General features: G+C 42.0%; 1 long non-coding RNA gene and 1 pseudogene across 1 annotated transcript; both read right to left on the reverse strand.

Moving 5' to 3' along the window:
- Window positions 1-13542: 13542 nt before the first annotated feature.
- Window positions 13543-13873, reverse strand: LOC118969979 (MORF4 family-associated protein 1-like; annotated as a pseudogene).
- Window positions 13874-15472: 1599 nt separating this feature from the next.
- LOC140847521 (uncharacterized) lies at window positions 15473-17392 on the reverse strand. Its single transcript, XR_012127568.1, has 3 exons — window positions 17331-17392; window positions 16435-16520; window positions 15473-15572 (listed from the first exon to the last, which is right to left on the reverse strand). It is a non-coding gene; the product is annotated as an uncharacterized lncRNA (long non-coding RNA).
- Window positions 17393-23720: the final 6328 nt, after the last annotated feature.

Genomic DNA, 23720 nt, shown 5'->3' on the forward strand with positions numbered 1-23720 from the left:
CACTCTCACTATAACCCCCGCCCCAGCACAGCGCCATACAACCGGGAGGGAACCCCCAGCCCCTCCCAAGAGCAAAGGGCTTTGCCGTACATATAACACCCCAAATTTTAAGGCTCCCACCCAAGGGAGGGGCCCCCAAACACCTACCTCTGAAAACCAACAGGGCTTTTTTTCACAAGATCTGTGCAACTCTAGCAAATAAAGAAGCAGTTCTAATGGGCCCAACCACTGGCTGTGGCTATATCCCCAGGGCTCAGCACCGAGAGAGCAAAATCGCGCATCCCTGAGTCTCTCCCTGAAAGGGGTCCCACCGCACACTTTACAAGCTGCTGCCTGTAGGTCTGGCTTCTAATTTTAGCATGTATCTCAAGGCAGGCTGCAATCCTCCCCAGAGACCAGAGAAGTTGACAGGAACTTCCCCCACCTCCTTCTTCTGGTTGGCTCAAATGATGAAACCAAGTCACCAGGAAGGAGTTTATATATGCACATCTGGCTCCGCGCCTTTTGCAGCTGCCATCCAAGCGACGGGACCCCAAATCACGTAGTTCCGATAGCAAACAAAACTTGCATCCATGAGTCCTACAGATGTATAACAAAGAAGCATTTTTCAAATGGGTGTAGGAGGACCCCACCTCCATGGCTATCCACCCAGGGCCCAGCACAGAAGGAGAAGGAGAAAAATACCCATCTCCAATTTCTCCCAGGAAGGGTCTTAGCTATACACTTTGCAGCTTCTGCCTGAGGATCCAGCTTCTAATCAGCCTGCATCTAGTTGCTGACTGTGATCCTTCCCCTTGGGACACTGAAGGGTCTTGGCACACCCTCAAGTTCTGGAAGCCACTGAGAACAAAGAAGGCAATTGGGACAATCGGAGATTTGAGAGGCAACCAGGAGCTTGGGCCAGGCTGATGGATGAGGTTCATCTCCTACATGAGACCAGTCTGTCAAGATTGGGAGAGGTGGCTGTTTTATCTGATTCATAGAAACCAACATAGTCAAGGAAAATGAAAATGAAGAAACAGAGGAATATGTTCCAAACAGAACAAGATAAATCTCCAGAAACCGATCTTACAGAAATGGAGATAAGTGATTTACCTGATAGAGTTCAAAATAACTATCACGAAGACGCTCATCCCCATCAGGAGAGCAATTCATGAACAGAAACTACGGGATGGAAGAAAATATTTGCACACCATATATCCAATAAATAGTTAATATCCAATATGTAGAAAGGACAAATATGTCAATAGCAGAAAAAAACAAATAACCTACTTTATAAATGGACAAAGAACCTGACTTGACATTTTTCCAGAGGATATACACATGGCCAACAAGTATATGAAAATGCGCATCACTAACCATCAGGGAAATGCAAATTAAAACCACAATGAGATATCACCTCACACCTATTAGGATGGCTAATATCAAAAAGACAAGAAATAACAAATGGTGGGGAGGATGTGGAGAAAAGACAATCATTGTGTGCTGCTGGTGGGAATGTAAACTGGTACAACCACTATGGAAAACACTTCCAAGTTTCCTCAAGAAACTAGCAATAGAACTACTATATGTTCCAGCAATTCCACTTCTGGATATGTACCCAAAATAAATAAAACCATTAGTTCGAAGAGAGAGCTGTACTCTTGTTCAGTGCAGCTTTATTCACAGTAGCCAAGGTATACAAATAACCTAAGTATCTGTTGACAGATAGATGGATAAAGAACATGTGATGTCTATATGAACACTGGAATATTATTCGGCCTATAAAAAGAAGGAAATCTGCCATTTGCAACAACATGAATGAACCTGGAGGGCATTATGTTAAGTAAAATAAACCAGACAGATAAATACTGAATGGTATCACTTATATGTGGGATCAAAAAGAGGAAACGAGAAAGAAAGGAAAAACGGAAGGGAGGGAGGGAGGAAAGAGGGAAGGAAGGAAGGGAGGGAGGGAGGGAGGGAGGGAGAGATGAACTCTTAGAAACAGATTAGAAAGGTGATAGCCTGTGCTAGTGGGTAGGAGAAAGAGAGAGAGGTTGGTAAAAGTCGTAAACTTTCAGCTATGAAATGAGTAAGGTGTGAGGATCTCATGTAAAACATGGCGACTATAGCTGGTAATACTGTATGATTGAAATTTGCTAAGAGAGTAGATTTAAATGTCCTCACCACAAAAAAAAAGGTAAATCTGTGAGTGGTGGACATGTTAATTAACTTGATGAGGGGTATCTTTCACAACGTGTATGTATATCAAATCACCATGCTGTACACTTTAAATATCCTATGATTTTATTTGGCAATTATACCTCAATAAAGCTGAAAAAATAGGAGGCATCCATTGGATTTAGTCGTCCAACTCCTGGCCAGTAACGCTTGCTAGTGTCTGTAGAGGCTGGAGGGGTACTTGGGGGAAGCTCTATGCCAGGCGGTGATGATGCTCGACCTTCACTCTACTCCCTGCCCACCTTGAAGGTTCATTGCAGCAAGCTGCCACCAATTCATAATTCACTAGAGCTGTGTTGAATTTTTAAAATCTCTAATTTCCCCAAACCTCCTTCCAGTCCTCATGAAGTCCAACTATATAGGTGTAGGTGTTTTGGATGGAAAAGGCCAGGCACACGTAACTGCACCACGTTTAGTCACCAGTGGGAGGCCACCTGGGAAAAGCTTGGCCTGCCCTCAAACACTAAGGCACATCCTGAGTGTGGTGCACCTAGAGGGGGGCAGCTAGCCATGCTCTTTGCAGAGGAACAGCGAGTTATTTCTTGAAGGGAGATATAAGCAGTGTGCCTCCACGGCTGCCACACCTTGATGTCATAGCCATTCATTGTTTAAATCATGTATGAAGGAGGCAGGCCCTCGCATTAGAAGCCAGAGCTGAATGGGAGAGCCCTGTAGGTGACAATGTTAGAGTCCAGACTTGTGTCCGTGTTCACAAGAGAAGTGTTGACCAGTTTCTGAGAAGTGGAAAGTAAGATGCCTGACACATGAAGATTAATTAGGGGGGTGGAGGCCAAAGGAACTATGAAGACATCCCTGTCTTTTAAGACTTGATATGCGTTACTGTAGTTCAGAAAATTGAGTTTCAGAACCTTGTGCCATTGCTATTTTTTAACTGGATTTTTTACTGACATAATTGTTGATTCCAAAGCAGTTGCAAGAAATAATACAGAGTTCTCATGTACAGCTTACCCAGTTTCCTCCACTGCTACCATTTTGCAATACTATGGTATAGTATCACAACCAGGATATTAATATTGATACAATCTATCAGTCTTATTCAGATCCTGTTTTATCCATACTCATTTGCATGTACACGTGTGTGTGTGCCTTATCACACCACAATGAAGTCAAGATACTGAAGTCTCATCACCATGAGGATCCATCACATTGCCCTTGTATAGCCTCATGCACTTGCCTCCCACCTTCCTATCCCCATCCCTAGCTCCCAGCAACCACCAATCTGTTCTCCATCTCTCAAATTTTCTCATCTCAAAAATATTATATACATGGAAGCATCCATTGTGTAACCATTTGCGATTGGCTTCTTTTATCACTCAGCATGATGCCCTTGAGATCCATCCAAGTTGTTGCCTTTTTACTGCTGTACCTATTCCGCAGTACGGACGTGCCACGGACTGCTTGGCCACTTAGCCACTGAAGGGCAAATGAGTGTTTTTCTCCCAGTACTTGGTTTTAAACAGTCTTGTACAGATTTTTGTGTGAACCTAAGTTTTCATTGCTCTGGGATAAATGCCCAGAGATGCAATTGCTGAGGTGGACTGTAGTTGCAAGTTTAGTTTTTTTAAAGAAATGGTCAAACTATCAGAGTAGCTGTGCCATTTTCCATTCCACTGGGAATGTATGAGTGTTCCAGTTTGTCTACATCCTCACCAGCGCTTGATGTCACCACTTTTTATTATGGCCACACTGTGTAGTGATATCTCCCTGTGGTTTTAAGTTGCATTTCCCTAATTGCAAATGATGTGAAACGTTTTTTCATGTGGCCATTTCGGTTTTGACAGTTTCTTTGTTGGCTTCTCTTAGTATCCAGGCAAGTTTACTTTTGAAGAGAACCACATGACTCAACTAAGCAAAGATCTCGTGAGGCTGGAGTTTTAAAGAGGAGCATTTATCCATTCTTATTTGAACTTATATTTCCATATTCATCTCACGTTCCTCACCCAACACAATCCACTTTCCCAAAAGAAATTACCCAGTGCTCCCTATATATACCCCATACTTTTTGGCACCACAGTATTCTCTCTGGCTAGATTGCTTGTTTTTCCGTCTCCAAATGTCAAGATTCCATGAATCACAAAGTTCCAGCTCAGATGCCACCTTCCCCATGGAACGTCCCTTGATTCCAGCAGCTGGAATGAATCACTCCTTCATCTGAACTTGCCGAAGAACTTCCTAGAAAGGTTTCCATTTTGCCGTATATCACAGTTATAGGTCATATATCTCAGCTATCCAAGCAGTCCATGAATCCAGGAACTACTGGCAACTAGGCCAGTTCTTTTATTTTCTAGCCCAGTTGTCTTGCCTATATCAAGCTCCTCATATTAAAGTGTAGTTGTTAGGAGACCAAATTCAGGGTGTCCTCCTGGTAGGAAACAATCCTCTACCTAATTATCCAGAGAAGAACCACAAAATTACACAGCATTTAAAACACTATCACTGTCTGCCAATTTTGGCATCCAATAGTCTTCTTTCATATTCAAATCTGAATATGCTCTTTTCATTGTCAAAGAAATCGCCAGATAAATGGGACACATACTCTCTCCCTCAGAAAAGAGAAGCAGAAATTTATACAATGAGCACATGACAAAGAAATAATCAATGAAAACTAAACAGGGAAATGTAGAAATAAGATATGACAACAGACATTTTGTGATGCAGTGCAGTTTCCAGAAAGGTTACAGAAAAGACAGAGAGAAGACTATAAAATCTAGGAATTTTTACACCACACCTCTTCAAAACCCAGTCTAAGTGGATTTTCAAATATTTTTTCCCTGTGAGAATAAATTTCATCACAATATTTATCCAAAATAAAAGATGCAATTAAATGCAACTGTAGAGGTAGAAAGGATTGACAGAGAAATTTAAAGAGATCATCAACCTGTACACTTAAAATGTATGTATTTTATGTAAATGAAACATCAATACAAGTGATAAACAGATGGGGGTTGCGATATTACATAGACCAGTCTGAGGGGGCATCTGGGAGAAGAGGACACTTTATCTGAGTGCGTTTCACTTCTAATTCCTTTATTTCACAAATGGGAATTTACTTTTCCTTTGCCTTGTTATCTACCTTCTCTTCCAACCAAAAAACATTGAGAGAAGCCCTCCAACTCCCAAACTGTGGACAGCAAGCTAGAGATAAATTTCCATTAACAAGCTCTCAGCACCATTATCTATAAGAATAAAAAAGTTTTTCTTCACTGCAGAATCCTGTGATTCATTTTGATTTATAACTAATAATCTACATATTTCAAAAACAGCATCTCACATAAAGTTATTAAAATGGAAACGATATACTCTTGGTGGGAGCATATAGTAGTATGACCTTTTAAAAGGGAATTTGAAGTTCCTTTGATCCAGAAATTACTTTTCTAGTAATCTTTCTTCACTTTGACTTATTTGTTCAACAAGTACCAAATTTGTTTGTTTCAACAAATGCATCTGTTCGACAAATACCAAACACCTACTCTGTGCCAGCGTACATGCAGGACAGCAGTAAACAACCGAGTTACAGCCTCATAGGGTTCTTAGGTTCCAGTATGAAGGGGGGCTACAAGAACTGCCAGACGGTGATCCGTGTTCTAAAGGAAAATTCAGTACCATTGTAGGCATTTTATTGCTTGTTCATAAGCATTCATAATTTAAATATATCTGGCATGCATTATTTTGCATGCATTTCATCTCTCCAAAAATGCATAAGGACTAAAAGAGAAAGCAGGACAAGTGGAGTCGAGGGATGGAGGACAGCAGGAAGGGAATACATCTCTGATAAGGTGACATGTCAGGGAGACCTGAAGCAGGTCAGGGAGTGAGCTGCGTAGAAAATCCCAAAGGTTCTGAGGCACAAACAGGCTTGGTGTGTTTAAGAACAGGCGACTGTGGCCAGAATGGAGTGGGCAATAGGACAAATGATGGTCATGACGTGTCATACTGTACGGATGCTGAAGTGCGTATTCTTCAGCCATGTGCTGAAGGCCCTGGCAGATCACGGGCAGAAAGTCAGATTCTAGCTAAATGAGACAGGAAAACATTGAAAGTTTTGTATTTTAAAATGATCATAACACTGGCTGCTGTGTGGAGGACAGGCCATAGGAGGGCAGAGGTATGGAAATGTACAATGATCACTGCCTCCACACTTAAAAGAATAAAAATCAGAAACAGTTCACATACCCACTTGTGAGAATAGGTTAAAGAAACGGTAACGCAACCATCTCCTGGACCACTAGGCAGCCATTTGAAATAATGAAGCAGAGCTCTACGTAATAATTCAGAAATATGCCTAGGGCACACTGTTAAGTGAACAAAAAGCTCATTGTAAAACAAAATGTCTGCTAAAAGCCTTGTTTGGCTAAGAACAGAAAGAAGAAAATATGTAGAGCTACACACACACACACACACACACACACACACACACACACACACACACCCCTATTTGTAGAAACAGAGAAAAGGGAATGTCATAGAACACAAACACACACACACACACACACCTATTTGTAGAAACAGAGAAAAGGGAATGTCATAGAACAAACTGGTAAACTACAGTAGATATGATAATGGCTTCCCCAAAATACACACATCCTGATTCTTGCTCTCTTCACCTGCTTATTTTGGCTAGAATTTGTCTTACATTTGGTGCTGAAAAACCCGGGAAGGAGCGTGAGCGCGTGGCCCCAACCGGCCATCAGCGGCCCTGCCCCCTCCCTCCCAGACCCGGGACCTCAGCCTGCTCTCTGCTGCATGGACTATTTTCCAGTGAGTCCCTCAGTTTCCCCTGGTCTGTCTCCCTTCCTAACTCCGTTTCACCTGGTCCATTCAAAATCGTAGCTACATCCAGGATAGGGCATTCGGCCCACCCTCTGTGGGCATCTGGCCTGCCCCTGGCCCTGCGGTGTGGGAGACGTCCCTCACCCAGGCTCCCTGGATGTGTCCCCTGACTTGGCGTGCTTGGGATGCTGGGTGCTCCTCTCAGTGGGATTAGTTGGGAGGGTGACACAGACATGGGGAACCAGCCCTCAAAAGCAGAGGCTCAGACCCCGTTGCGGTGTCTCATTTCTAATCTGGCTGCTCTATATTTGTCCCGAGAAGTTCACAAACAGAAGCTAGTCTTTCTTTGCTCTGAGGCCGGGCCTCAGTATCCCTTGGACAATCAATCTCACTGGCCCGAGGGAACTTTCAATTTTGGCCTCCTCATCGACTTGACTAATTATTGCCACCGGAGCAGAGAGTGGGGTGAAATCCCATATGTGCAGGCTTTTTGGACTTTATGCTCCCGCCCAGACCTTTATGTTAAGTGTTCAACAACTCAGGTTCTCCTGGCCCAATCTCCAGTTAAAGACTGTCAGCCTCTTACTCTGCCCAGTCCTTCCTTTTCAGATCCGCCAGAGGACCTTAGTCTCCCACCTCTCTCAGCTCGCTACCCCCACACCTCTCCACCACCATCTTTAAGTTCTTTGTCCTCCCCCATTTTGCTGCCATCTTCAAGTCCTCTGTTCCCAGCCACGCCACCTTCCTGCTCCTCTCCTCTTCCGGTGGCTACATCACCCCCTCCCACTCTCCTTCCGCCTTCACCGCTCTCTTCCCCCACCGGAACACACTCCTCCTGCCCTCTGGTTCCGGAAGCCACAGACAAAAAGCTAAAAAAGAAAGAAAGCAATTAAATATAAGTAACTCAAATCTTTATATCAGTTTGTCTGTCTGTGTATATGTTTTTATATGAAGAGTGTTGCTAACTGTAGTCGTTATGTCTCAATTTGTATGTTTGTGTATCTAAGTGTGTAAATGAAAAATATTTTCCTACCTCCGGATGGTATTAATAAAAATTGATTTAAAAACAAGCACTTGTGAAAATTGGGCATTCTAAATCTTTCAGAAAATCTAATAAAAAATATTAAGCATTAATGTTAATTTAAGTTTAACTGAAACAGACATGTCCTTATAGTTATTAGCTGCCAAAGTTTACTTAGTAATTTAAGTTGATGTTATCTGTTAAACATTTCAAGAAGATGCTTAAAGAAAAGCTTGACTTTACCTAATGTTTAGTAAAAGTTTTGTAAGTAAGCCAGCATGGTTGCTAAAAATAAGTAAACAAGTGTAGCAAATAAACATCTTAAGAATAATACTGTACTGATGTATAAGTGTATATATATATATATATATATATATATATATATATATATATATGCAAACAGCCTGAGAATTTTTGTAGTAACCAAAATTCTTAAAGTTTGCTAAGTTGTATAGACATATTTTATGCCTAATGAGAAATTGTGCTGTAAAGCACATTTCCAAAAATGATAATATACGTTCATAGATGTATCAATCTGAAGAACGCTAATGTAACAGTTTACAGTGGCCTATTTTTCAGTGTTCACTGAAAGTTAAAGTAAGAGTCTTAAGTTCTAATGAAAACTACTTAATATAATAAGGAAAATATTTCTGTATGCTAAAGATGTGTGTTTTAATAAAAGAAAGTAAAAAGAATAGAAATTCGTTTTGTTGAGAGTAAAAAAAAGTAATTATTCTAAAGTATAGCTATTTATTTAAAGGGGGAGAACACTGAATGTAAAGAGAAAGTTGTAGAAAGCTTGTAGAAAAATTGATATAGTCATGCTATGTGAAATTAAAGCAAGTGAGTCTTGATATCAAGTACACAGCAAAATTAGAATTTTGTTTTCAGTTTTCAGTTAAAAAGACAAAGTTTTCTTAAACTGTTAGTCTGCTCTTAATGTTGAAAAATTGCAAAAAGGTGCTTTTATTGCTAGTTAACTCTGATGTTTTCCGGAGGGCCCCTGGAACATATCAGAGGAATTTTTTTCTCATTGGAGAAAATATTTGGCTAATTTGGCTTATTTATCTGATATATATTTACCTAGAAAGCACTGTCAAAAGGAATGATGCTAAACTTTGTTACTGAATGTTTTGTGTTACAGAAATATCCAAATTTCCTTATGACAACTGCCTTACAGTAAGATCTCATCAGATCTTTAACCATTGTCATTTGTAACTCTTTTGTCATTTATAGTCACTGTTTTATTATTCCTAAACTAGTAAAGAACTAGATTTCAGCAAAACAGGTATTGGTTACATAAGATTAAGTAAACTAAAGGATATGATTTTGTGACCTTTTGTTTCAAATGTTGCTGATAAAGTGTTTAAAGCTTTTTCTTTTAAGCTGACGGACAACAGTTTTGTAAATGACAATACCTTTATGAGCAGAATTGTAACTTTATCTTTTTCTCTATCTGATCCCTCCAGAATTTAAAAACTCTCAGTGACTATTTTTATATTTCATGGCAGTATGTTTATTTGCACAAGTTCAATAAGAATCTACTTTCTTGTAAAAGGATCAATACAGTGCCAGTATTTGAACTTGAGCAGTCTGGACTCTGGATTCCTGGAGCCCAGGTCAGTGTTATTAACCCTACATGACATCCCATTGAGTTAGGGTTCTCTGTTTACTCACATCTCTCTATCCATCAATAAAGCATAACATTTCTTGTTGGGTTTCTGTCTAGGTATTTGTAGTATCTCTTGCTGTTGTGATGTGGAGCACTTTTACCATGACACTTTCTAATTAGCTTTTGCTAGTATATGACAAAGCTATTCATTTTTATGTGGCCATCAGGCATTTCTTTGAGAGCTTATTAGTTTCAACAGTTTTCATGTTGATTTTCTTGGATTTTATAATTGGAAATGCATATAATGACAGTTTATCTCTTCCTGTTTGTTATGTTTTTATTTTTCATTTTCAGTATCTTTCAGTTCTAATTTCCACTGTGATTCTGTTTTTGACAAATTAGTTATTTAGAAATACACAGCTTAATTTACAAACATCTGATCATTTTCTGTTTATATTTTTGTTATTGATTTCTAGCTTAATTTTCCCAGGGTCAGACAGTTTACTCTGCATGATTTCAGTCCTTTGAATCTTGCTTTAAAGCACAATATGTGGTCAGTTTTGGTAAATATTCCATGGCACTTGAAAAAAATGTATATTCTGCCATTATTAAATGTAGTGTTCTATAAACGTCAATTAGATCAAGTCTGTTAATCATATCCACATGTTATGTATATTTACTGATTTTCTAAATCTGCTTATTCTTCAGTGGTTAGTTTAGCAATTGCAGCATGCATGGTTAAGTTTCCAGAGTGTAATAAAAATTACTACAGGGGCATGCAGGGACCATAAAACATTTTAATTTATTCTTTCCTACCACTTGTGCTATTTATGGTCAGGTGTACAAAGAATATTTGTATTTACATGACACTGTTGTTTTTGCTTGACAAAATATTTAGATTTTTCCATATGGTAATAATTACCTTATCCATTGCTCTGCATTCTTTCTTTCATCTGCTACCTTCCTCTTGGGATAATGTTCCTGCTGCCTGAAGAATACCTTTAAGGAAAACACCAGTTAGGATCGCCACCATCCAAAAGACAAACAACAACAAATGTTGGGGAGTTTGTGGAGAAAGGGGAACCCTCCTACACTGCTGAAGGGAATGTAAATTAGTTCAACCATTGTGGAAAGCAGTATGGAGGTTCCTCAAAATGCTCAAAATAGAAATACCATTTGACCCAGGAATTCCACTTCTAGGAATTTACCCTAAGAATGCAGCAGCCCAGTTTCAAAAAGACAGATGCACCCCTATGTGTCTCGCAGCACTATTTACAATACCCAAGAAATGGAAGCAACCTAAGTGTCCATCAGTAGATGAGTGGATAAAGAAGATGTGGTACATATACACAATGGAATATTATTCAGCCATAAGAAGAAAACAAATCCTACCATTTGCAACCACATGGATGGAGCTACAGGGTATTATGCTCAGTGCAGTAAGTCAGGCAGAGAAAGACACGTTCCAAATGATTTCACTCATCTGTGGAGTGTAAGAACAAAGAAAAACTGAAAGAGCGAAACACCAGAAGACACAGAACCCAAGAATGGACTAACAGCTACCAAATGGAAAAGGACTGGGGAGGACAGGTGGGAAAGGAGGGGTAAGGGGGTGGAAAAAAGAAAGGGGGCATTATGATTCACATGTATAATGTGGGGGGGGCACGGGGAGGGCTGTACAACACAGAGAAGAGAAGTAGTGATTCTACAACATGTTACTATGCTGATGGACGGCGACTGCAATGGGAAATGTGGGGGGAACTTGGTGATGGGGGAAGTCTAGTAAACATAATGTTCTTCATGTAACTGTAGAGTAATGATGACAAAACAAAGAATAAAATACCTAGGAATAAACCTATCCAAGGAGGTGAAAGACCTATACCCTGAAAACTATAAGACTCACTTAACAGAAATTAAAGAGGACACTAACAAATGGAAACTTATCCCATGCTCTTGGCTAGGAATAATTAATATCATCAAAATGGCCATCCTGCCCAAAGCAATATACAGATTCGATGCAATCCCTATCAAATTACCAACAACATGCTTCTATGAACTGGAACAAATAGTTCAAAAATTCATATGGAAACACCAAAGACACCAAATAGCCAACGCAATCCTGAGAAGGAAGAATAAAGTGGGGGGGATCTCGCTCCCCAACTTCAAGCTCTACTATAAAGCCATAATAATCAAGACAATTTGGTACTGGCACAAGAACAGAGCCACAGACCAGTGGAACAGAATAGAGACTCCAGACATTAACCCAAACATACATGGTCAATTAATATATGATAAAAGAGCCATGGACATACAATGCGGAAATGACAGTCTCTTCAACAGATGGCGCTGACAAAACTGGACAGCTACATGTAAGAGAATGAAACTGGATCACTGTCTAATCCCATACACAAAAGTAAATTCGAAATGGATCAAATACCTGAATATAAGTCATGAAACCAAAGAACTCTTAGAAAAAAACATAGCCAAAAATCTCTTGGACATAAACATGAGCAACTCCTTCATGAACATATCACCCCGGGCAAGGGAAACAGAAGCAAAAATGAACAAGTGGGACTATATCAAGCTGAAAAGCTTCTGTACAGCAAAGGACACCATCAATAGAACAAAATGGTACCCTACAGTATGGAAGAATATATTCATAAATGACAGATTCGATAAAGGGTTGACATCCAAAATATATAAAGAGTTCACGCACCTCAACAAACAAAAGCAAATAATGCCATTAAAAAATGGGCAGAGGAGCTGAGCAGACAGTTCTCCAAAGAAGAAATTCTCATGGCCAACAGACACATGAAAAGATGCACCACATCACTAGTCATCAGAGAAATGCAAATTAAAACCACAATGAGATATCACCTCACACCAGTAAGGATGGCTACCATCCAAAAGACAAACAACAACAAATGTTGGCGAGGTTGTGGAGAAAGGGAAACCCTCCTACACTGCTGAAATGTAAATTAGTTCAACCATTATGGAAAGCTGTATGGTGGTTCCTCAAAGTGCTCAAAATAGAAATACCATTTGACCCAGGAATTCCACTTCTAGGAATTTACCCTAAGAATGCAGCAGCCCAGTTTCAAAAAGACAGATGCACCCTTATGTGTCTCGCAGCACTATTTACAATAGCCAAGAAATGGAAGCAACCTAAGTGTCCATCAGTAGATGAATGGATAAAGAAGATGTGGTACATATACACAATGGAATATTATTCAGCCATAAGAAAACAAATCCTACCATTTGCAACCACATGGATGGAGCTAGAGGGTATTATGCTCAGTGCAGTAAGTCAGGCAGAGAAAGACACGTTCCAAATGATTTCACTCATCTGTGGAGTGTAAGAACAAAAAAAAACTGAAAGAGCGAAACACCAGAAGACACAGAACTCAAGAATGGACTAACAGCTACCAAATGGAAAAGGACTGGGGAGGACAGGTGGGAAAGGAGGGGTAAGGGGGTGGAAAAAAGAAAGGGGGCATTATGATTCACATGTATAATGTGGGGGGGGCACGGGGAGGGCTGTACAACACAGAGAAGTAGTGATTCTACAACATGTTAATATGCTGATGGATGGCGACCGCAATGGGGAATGTGGGGGGAACTTGGTGATGGGGGAAGTCTAGTAAACATAATGTTCTTCATGTAACTGTAGAGTAATGATACAAAAAAACCCCACAAAAACCCAAAAAACTCATACTGAGGTTATCGACCACAGTTTATAGCTGAAACATAATGTAAGTGATGATTGAATACAGTTAAGAGGGAAAAAAAGAGAGACAATAAAAGACTCTGGTTTCAGTTTCCCAGGTGTCAGCCCATCTCCATCAGTTGACTAGAATTCAGTGGCTACAAACCTCCAATCCTCCTTCAAAAGGATTCACTTCCCTATCCTCCAGACTAGCTCAACTAACAGCTCTGCCACCTTTGCAGTCTCCTCACCCTTCTCCTCAGCCTTCTCACATCTTTTTGTCACCCTGTCCTTGACTTCATTACTTAGATTTTGAAGATGAGTCTATTTGCATGAACATATTGTCCATCTCCCACAACTTGCCCCTACTCAGCATAGAATGTTCTTTCATGCTCTCTAGCCGAAGACACAATATCTTCGTGCACCTCACTGATGACTATAAACAGATGTTGCTCAAAATCTTTCTCAGGCTCCAGCACTTCAACTTCCTTAGGTCTGCCAATTCAGCAATGTCCAAGGGTCACAGTTTTTCCTGCTGCTTTAGAATCACAATATGCAGTGAACAGAGAAACAGTGAACTTTATTTGCTTACTGAAACAATTATTACAAACATTGCTACTACTGCTTAAAATAATTACAGTTCTGGATGGACTAATTATCTCAAGCTGTTGACACTTTCATCAGAAGAGTATTTACCCTCTGAAAAATGCCACCAAAAACAAAAGGCAAACAGGTCAGGTCAGAAGTGATCACTGTGTAGACTTAGTCTCATGGTCGTCTAAGAAGACACATTACAGTTAGTGAGCAAACCCAGTACACTCACCATACTCACCCGTTCCAATACCCATCCCAACAAGTTGGATGCAACATACAAATGCCTGAACACTGGGATGTCTGCACTACATAATTGTTGATCATGAGATGTTTCTTAACCACACATCTTTCATTGCTCTAACCCTAGGTAGATTCTAAACTCACTTCAAAATCTAGAACTAGGAGGTTCCAGCAGCTACCAGAGCCATGGCTTATTAGCTCAAAATTATGTGAACATATGTCAATAATATTAAATCTCTAAATGAAAATCTTGAAAAGCATTCAGAAATGGCTTGTGACAGGGTAATTGTTTAAGCTACACCAATCCAAGACAGTCTCAGAGCCACACAAAAGCAGAAGCCCAGCAGTCCCCTGAAGTGGAAATTCAACTGGACCAACCCACCAAAATGGTCGCTTTAAAAGAGCCCTAATTTCTCCTGTGTAAAAATGTCACATATTCTTCCTTAGTTTCTGTCCTTTTTATTCAACCACAGCAGACAAACACAGCTGTTGACTGCACCCTGTTCCTTCAAGTCAAATAAGCCAACTAACTAACTGGACAACCAGAGCCAAGTGCTAAGTTTGGAGACAAATGCAAAAAATTTACAAATTGGCCCCACACAAATATGTATTAAGAGTCATAATGTAGAATTGTTAACATAAATTAATATTCATATTCCCAGTATCACGAAACAAGGTATATTACTGAGTAGCACAAAGATTCCAAACAAGTTAATTTTAAAGATTTTATAATTAGCCACCCTCAATTTCAAACACCTTAGGCAATAAATATGTACCATATGAAACAGTGCAGTGTACTACTTGAAGAATAACAAGTCAAAAATCTTAGACTAAGAAATAATAAAAATTAAGACAGATGATTGATTATTAAAGGCCAAGCGGAAGAAAGTCTGTTTCTGTGATTAAACTTTGTATTATAATAAATCTATTGAGAACTAGATGGGGGAGTAACACCATATAATATCCTTTTTCAAGGATATTCCATTTTTGAAAAATTCTATTTTTGAAAAAATACTCCCAAATTAAAGCAAATAAGCCATAGATATGCATGACAACATTACAGTGAAAAGCTAACGACACCCTAAATTCCCAACCAGCTGAAAATCAATATTGTGCTAGACCCAGTTCAAGACATATTACGTAACTGTAAGAAATTATTTTTAGGAAGTCCGTGGGAATATGGAATAGTGCTGAAGACTGAAAAGGCCAGAATTAAAAACTACTGTTTATTATCTTTGGCAGAAACAGAAGAAAACTTAATAAGAATTTAACCGCAGTGTTTTACCTAGTGAGCAAGATTCTCAGGTGCTTTTTTTCTCCTCTTTTCCAATATTTTTATGATGGGAAGGCAACTATTTTAAAAATCCATACAAAAGGTGTTATTCCTAAAATAAGTTCCAAAACAAGAAACATAATAAATTCAGATTAACATCTTAGGTAATTTAATGTAAACTTTACATACACATGAAATCCAAATAAGACAAAGGACTGCATATTTTCTATTTGTGTGTGAATAAGAACTTCCACTGAGACATCACTTGGAATCAAAAAGTGCTAGAATTGACTAACATTAACGCAAACTGTAAAGTCTAAAGGAAAAATAAATCTCTTGGGAGACATTTGCAGGCCGATAACATGCAAAAACATTCCCTCAAATATATTATTTTCTAAAGTAGAATCCTCACTGTTTTGTTAGGTCAATTTTCCAGGCAGAAACCCAGAAAGCTGCTCCAGGGCCCCTTCTGAAGTATAACGTACGTCTCTAAATGACATTAAGGAAAAAGGTCTGATGATTTGTGCATTCGAACACCAACTGGTAATACCATCCGGCTCAGCCTGACATATTTATCTTGAAAGCCCCCTTATGTGAAACCAGTGCTCAGGATTCTACATCTCACCCAGAACCAAATTACATTGTTCAATTTACAGTATGTTTCTCAGACACATTCAACTATATGTGTACAAGCTGGCCTTCAGCCACAATAAGTTCTGAACCGCTTATTTTCAAATCAAGTTAATCATGACATACATCTTAGTTTTTAATCACCAAATTAGCTCAGCCCACTTTATTCTATTTGAGGCTTAGAGTGCCTCCTTGTCATTCCCCACAAAATAGTGAGAATCAGATGGAGACAAGCACGGCGCACGGAGACAAACTAATTAAAAACTTGGCCACCGCCGTGATTTTCAACTTCGATCAAATTTGTAACATTTAAATTTTAGGTTTGCAAAGTTTAAATTTACTACCTTCTCAAATACAGGAACATGAGAATACAGAGAAGATCGGATAGTTTCTGCTTCCCAGTCTGCATCTCCCATTGCGGCTTCCAGTTCTATTTTTATAAAAAAAAAAAAATAGACGCACAAATCAATTAGCTCAGACTCATACCCTTAGAAGCATAACCTATCATCACCCCACATACACCGCTTGAACTACTCAGCTACGTGCTGATCTTCCCCAAAAGCTTTTGTAAAAGGAGGCAAGTTTTGTTTCTCACCTAGAGGCAGCGTTTATATCCATCCTTTTTAATCTTTAAAAATTGGCTGAACCACTTAGCTAATCACTCTAGCAGTCACTTTGTCCGCCCTGACGCTGAGGCTTTCCCCGGAATCTGTCCATGTAATTCCCGTGCCCCATGCAAACGTCCCCAAACGGCTGACTGGATGGTACGGGGAGAAGTCCTTCAGGGACTGCTTGAGGTTTCTCCCTTCGCGCCCCTCCTTCAAAGGTAAAAATGTTTGGTTTGGAGTTTTGTATCGTTTCTTGGGAGCACAGGAAGCTGGGGACTGCGGCCTTTAAGTCTGGCGAGTAAAGGGCGACGGGTTAGGTGGCCCAAATCCTTCCAATAAAGGGCGGTCTCACCAAGGCGCGTTTACACCAACGGTACTACAGCCTTCCCTGTTCAGAGAAAGGGGCGCGAGGGGCCGGCCGAAAAGGCGCCTTCCCCTCCTCCTCAGGCCTTGAGCCCAGATCCGGGTCGCCCAGCCGGCTTCAGGGCCTTGGGCCGGGAGGCGGGAAGGCCCCAAAGCACAGCGTCAAAACCCAGGCGGCTCCTCGCGCTCTTCACTGACCCAAGTGCAGCATCTGGGAAGCCCACACAGTTGGGCTGAGGCCCGTGTCCCGGATAAAGCAGACGGCTTACCTCTCCGCGGCTTGTTCTCCTGCGGCTCTCAATGGCGCCAACGCCGCTTCAACGCTGCACGTGCAGGGCGACGCAGCATGCGTCAGGAGCTCGGCTCCGACAACAATGGCACGGGCGATGAACGCCATCAGCCAATCAGCGCTCACAAGACCAGCATCGTCCCGCCCCCATCTCCAGCGCTCATTCCCTACAAGCAATCACCATCGCTGTGCCTGTTCTGAAAGTGGCGCCACGACCCTGTGGGTACGAGGCTGGCCATGGGCCTCTTGTCTCTCCATTCTTGTATGGCGCCCTCAATCTCGAGAGGCTCTAGATTTTCCCTGTGCATGCACTGCAACGATATCCACCCCCTTTTTCTAATAAAAGTCAACCAGAAATGGAGTACTGCCCTCCCTCCTACCCCTTTAGAGTTCTCTCCTCTTTGCCGTACAGCAATCCCTCAAAGTGGGCCCCTCTGGTTCTTTATTTCTGAGCACTTGCTTCACTTCAGGGATTTCCCGGTGTCTCGATGTGCCCCTGGCGCCCATGGAGATGGTGCGTTTCCTTCTCCCGATGAGGGCAGGAACGAGACTCTCCCATTTGTACCCAGTTAGTGGTAAAGAACATTAGTCTGTTTTATAGAGTAGGGGGTCCAACTTTTGGGGAAGGAGAAGCCCTCTGATCCAGAAGGAAGAAAAGTTGTGCTGGGTAGGTCATTTATCAGAGCTTAACTTTGTGCTCCGCGTGTTTTGTATCCATTGGAGTGCAACCCAACCTGAGTGACCAAGGGTCATTTCTGGACTTAGTATCTCATTAACCAGATAGTCTTGTTCTGACCCACAAAGAAGTAGAGGAAATGCCTCTGAGTATTTTGCCATCACTCCAAAAAGCATAACAACAGACTGATTTAAAAATGTAGATTTCATTTTTGGTTTATTTCGATCATTGCCATTCTCTGAATCTTTGAAGAAATTCTTGAATATTTCGTTGAGGAATATAAAATCCAATATAGTCTGACACTCAGGCATAGAGGATGAGGCACTTTATGGGTTCAGCTTACTTCATAATTTTTATTTCTAGAACCACCATTACTGGTTCTGTCTCTTCCACCAAGAATATGCCAGGATTTATCTACCTAGCACTAAATCTTGTCAGATTATTTTCAAGGTGAATTATTTTTTAAAGCTCATATTTAACAAAGATCAAACCAGAATATATTTTAACATAACTGCCATTTTTTTAAGGTATCATTGACACTCTCTTCTAAAGGTTTCACAAGAAAAGCAGTGTGGTTACTACATTCACCCATATTATCGAGTTTCCCCCCATGCCCCATTGCAGTCACTGTCCATCAGTGTAGTAATGATGCTGGGGTTCTTGTTCACAGAGTCGAAGAATGAACATCGCAAACACTCAAGATAGGAAAGCAAGGCAGAGACTTTTATTTAGAGAGAAAGCGAGAGACAGGGCTCCTGGCTCAGGCCAGGAGGGGACAGGAGAGTCCCACGGTGGTGCGTGCTGTCTAGGGGGTTTTACAAGCAGTTAAGAGACAAAGGGCTAGGAATATACACCTGCTAAGTGATCCCAAAATGCTTATCTTTGAAGAGACATTAGGTTTCTAATTAGTCTTCCTGGTTATCTACAAGAATTTTGCTGCTCTGATTTCCAGGATACTAGCTTCCTGGTCTGGGAGAGTATCACTTAAGACTGCCTGCTTGCTCCCGAGGTGGGCTGAGTTGACTGTTTGTTAAGAAACTTACTTTTTAACTAATTGGGTATTAAGATTATTTTCAAGATGGAATCCTTCCTGTTTTTACCACATTATTTTGGGCTTGCTTGCTACATTGCCCAGGTTGCAAGTCATTTGTTTAGGGCTGGAGGGAGAAAAGCAGCACCAGGGTAGAGTCAGAAAGACTCAGGCCCCCAGCAGGCTAAAGCAAACCCCACAATCGATTATCTTGCTTTGTTTTTTCTAGATGCCCTCACCCTACTGTCTAAGCCCATGGCCCCTGTCTCAGTAAGATGCCACAGTCACCACCTGTCTTCTCTGTGCTGCACTGTCATCCCCATGACCCCCTCCCACACCATGTGAACTAATCATAATACCCCTCAATCCCCTTCTCCCTCCCTCCCCACCCGCCCTTCCCCACCCCTCCCCTTTGGTAATGGCTAGTCCTTTCTTGGAGTCTCTGAGTCAGCTGCTATTTTGTTCCTTCACTTTTGCTTCATCATTATACTCCACAAATGATGGAAATCATTCAGCATTTGTCTATCTCTGCCTTATACTTCTTTCACTCAGCATAATATCCTCTAGTCCATCCAGGTTGTTGCAAATAGTAAGATTTGTTTCTTTGTTATGGCTGAATAGTATTCCACTGGGTATATGTGCCACCTCTTATTTATCCATTCGTCTACTGATGGACAATTAGGTTGCTTCCATATCTTGGCTACTGCAAATAGTGCTGCAGTAAACACAGGGGTGCATATGTGTTTTTGAATCTCAGATCTTGCTTTCTTAGGGTAAATTCCTAGGAGTGGAATTCCCTGGTCAAATGGTATTTCTAATTTTACTTTTTTGAGGAACCTCCATACTGCTTTCCACAATAGTTGAACTAATTTGCATTCCCACCAGCAGTGTAGGAGGGTTCCCCTTTCTCCCCATCCTTGCCAGCATTTCTTGTTCAGAGTCTTTTCTATGTTGTGTATCCTAACTGGTGTGAGGTGATATCTCATTGTGGATTAAATTGGCATTTCCCTGATAATTAGCGATGTGGAGCATCTTTTCATGTGCCTTTTGGCCATTTGAATTTCTTTGGAGAATTGTCTGTTCATATCCTCTGCTCATTTTTTAATCGGGTTGTTTGCTTTTTGGGTGTGGAGGCGTTTGAGTTCTTTATATATTTTGGATGAACATAACTGTCATTTTTAATAATCTCTATTTTTAAACCGAATTTTCACATCATACCCCTGAAGCATCCGGTATCTTAAATCACTGTGTATGTGTGGGAGAGAGCCACCAATACTCTTTCTGCTACTCTGAATTTGTATACAGAGTCCTCTGAGGCATTTTAACTCACTTTGAATTGAATGTTCTTTCAAAGCTTTTTATGTCATGGGAAAATCTTAAGTGAAAAGGGAAAAATGAAATTGTGTAGATAGAATAATGATTAACTAGATTTTTTTAGGTGTGGAAAATAGTTATTTTCTAAAATGAACATTTTTTTAAACACTTGGCAAATATTCTCTGCTATTCACTCTTAGAACAGATTTCTGTTGCTTTTAGGTCCTGCAATGAAATGGTTTTTTATGAAACAATTTATGTGATTTTTGAGAGCTAGCCCTGGTTAAGAAAAAGTGAATTCTGATGAGAACTGAATTTCAATATTGAGGAAAGGATAAATAAGCAGTGGGTGATAGTAATGTAGTTGAAAAATTGAACACATGGTGTAAAAAGAGAAACAGTTTCTTGTTCCTTGACAAGTCAGTGAACACTTGCTCCTTGATGTGTGTGTCAAGGAAGTGAAGCTCATTCGGGTGTCACCTGCTTTTGAAAGCTCGCATCACACTACTTCATTTTTACCAAAGAGCTACATTAGTACCTGTTTTCACCAACTGGAAGAAATCCAAAGAGAATTTTTGCTTTTTTAAACAAAGGGAGAAAGCAAAAGCAGCATTCAGCATTTTTTTTGGCCATGGGGCCACCGTTAGGGCACTGCACACCCTGAGTAGCAAGAACAGCACCCCAAGCTCCTGCCCTAGGAACTACACTCAGCACCTCAGCATCAAGCCTCCATAGTTTTGAACTGTGTCCCTGATCATCTGTGCTTTACCCAGATTTATTTTATGCATCCATTACCAAGATGTGTCTGAAGGCATTGGAAAAGCCTAAGAAAGGTGGTTTTGGGGGTCTGGGAGTGATAAATTTTTCCATGTAAATTAATAGCAGTTGCTTCTTTACTTAATTCCATTTGGGCTTATGAAGCTTTCATAGGAACACCAGTTTTGATGGGGGGAAAACCTGTATATTGTTTTCTGGTTCCCTCAGACAGATCTTAAATTAGTGGTGGTAATAAACTGCAACTTAGGGAAAAGGCAAGACCTCATTTAGTTGTTAAATAGGCTTTAAATGAGCATATACTGTATGCTAGATACTATGCTCAGTGCTGCAGGTAAAGTTAGCCAATCTCTCAAGGAAAAGTCTAGTGGAAACAATGGCAGTGGCTGATGGAATATAAAACCTTAAGATTTCTGCCTCAAAAGATTCACTGGAAAGCTTATATAGTTTCTCCAAATTCTCTAAGTCCCATATAATAAAGTAGGACAAGAGTTTCCTCAAAGATATCTCACAGTTTGGAAGCAAAGTTTGCAGTTATGACCCTTCATACTTAGAAAGAGGCACTAAATTCTCCAAGGTAATGCAGGTAAACAGAACTAATAATTTAGACTTTATGTTTCCAGCAGTATTTCCACATTATTCAAATAATAACTTGTTTATTGATGTAGACTGTGCCTAGTACCATATCAAAGCTGTTAAAAATTTCTTTTAGTCTACCAGTAGGTAAAAAATGGATCACTTCAGAGGGGAAGAGTAGATATTCATTTTTAGGTACTGTAAATATTTGAAAAGCTCCTACTGTGCATATAACCAGACAAGTAATTTTTAACAATTAAATATTGCAAGTTGGAGCCCTATAAATCAACACAAAATGGAGGGGTGGTTATAATGTCTCCAAGATACCATAGTGCCACTAACACACCTAAGGAAGCAAGTGACTAGACAGGGTTTTCAGCAGAAGCAGGGTTCTGGGAGAAAAATCTGTATTTTTTCAGCAATGACTAAGGCCCAGGTTCCCTACGTCTTTGGGCTCTGAAGTCCTTAGGCGTCCCTCAGGGTCCTCACTCTGCCTCCCATTAGGACCCGGTTCCTCCCCTCTGCTGAAGGGAGGCGCATTTCCTGAAGCGAGTCCCCAGTGCCTCTCGGGCGACGGCATGGGGCCCCGGATTCTTGGGCGGGGGCCCTCAGGCCTCCCCCACGGTTCTACCTGGAGTCCCTGTGGGTGAGCTGAATCTGTCCTCGGACACTGAGGCAGTCCCGTCCCTCAGGCCTCCCAGTCGGAAGACTAATGACGTGACATCCGGAAGCCGGGTCAGACCACCGCCTGGAGGCTGCCAGGAGGAAAGCACAAGGTTTGGGGTGGGGGGGCCTCGCTCCTCCCCCTGGGCCTCCCTTAAGCCCCGCCTTCTCCCACCTGCCACGGCTCATGAGGCCCAGGGCTCTGCCTCCCCAGGTCCTTAGTGGACGTGGTGTGGTGGTGGGATGGGGGAAGGTGGGGCAGTGGGGGGAAGAAGGGGGGATGTTGTGGGTCCGATGTTGGGTACATGGGGAGAGGTGTGGGGGTGGGTGTTGGGAGTTGAGGGTGGGAGGTGGGGATTTGGGGGGGCGGGGGGGTGGGGTGAAGGATGTCAGGGCAAGCTGCATAGGTTCTTAGCACCCTGGAGCTCCCAAATCACAACTGGATGAAGGTTTGTGGGAGCGGACTTTTGGGAAGTCGGTGGATGAGGGAGTTGGGGGCCAGTGTGGGGGCACGGTGGTGGGAGGTGTGGGGTAAGTGGCGGTGGAGAGGTGTAGTAGTGAGGTGGGGTGGGGGTGGGGTGGTGACAGTTGGGCGAGTTGGGGAGGAGAGTGGGAAGGTAGGTGTTGCGAAGTTGGGGGAGATGGGGTGGTGTGCAGCAGGAGGGTTGTGGAGAAGGGGAATTTCGGTGGCCGGTGGGGGTGGGGTTTGGGGTGGGGGTTGAACAGGCAGTGGAGAGGGGTAGTAGTGAGGTGGTGTGGTGGTGGGGTGGGGAGAGGTGGGGCAGGGGGGTAGAGGTGTGGGTATATGTGGGGTGGGATGTTGGTGTGTGGGGGTTGTTCTGGGGGAGGTGTCAGCAGGTGGGTGGGAGGGCAATGTGGGTTGGAGGGAGCTGCGGGTTGGGGAAGGGGTGGGGTGGGAGCTGGGGGTTGGGAAGTCGATGGGTGGGGGCGTTGGGACCAGTGTGGGTGCGGTGGTCAGAGGAGGGATGGAAGGGGCTGTGGGAGGTGTAGTAGTGGTGTGTTGTGGGGGTGGAGAGAGGTAAGTGGGGCAGGGGGGAGGGAGTGGGAAGGTAGGCGGTGGGAAGTTGAGGGTGCGGGTGGTGGGGGGCAGGTGAAGGGCTATGAGGGGTGGGAAGTTCAGTGGGTGGCAGTATTTGTAATTGGGGTCGGGTGTTGGGGTGTAGTGCTGGGAGGTGGGGGGGAAGGTGGGGGGGAAGAGGGCTAGTAGTGAGGTGGGCTGGTTGGTTGGGTGCCCAGCCCGACGACTCTGTAGCCAGAGGACCATCCCGGAGCCTCAGGGCTGCTGCCACGGCGCAGCCGGCTTCTGTGACCACCAG

The sequence above is a fragment of the Manis javanica genome, chromosome X (genome assembly GCF_040802235.1).
Source record: "Manis javanica isolate MJ-LG chromosome X, MJ_LKY, whole genome shotgun sequence".
NCBI classification, from domain to species: Eukaryota; Metazoa; Chordata; class Mammalia; order Pholidota; family Manidae; genus Manis; species Manis javanica.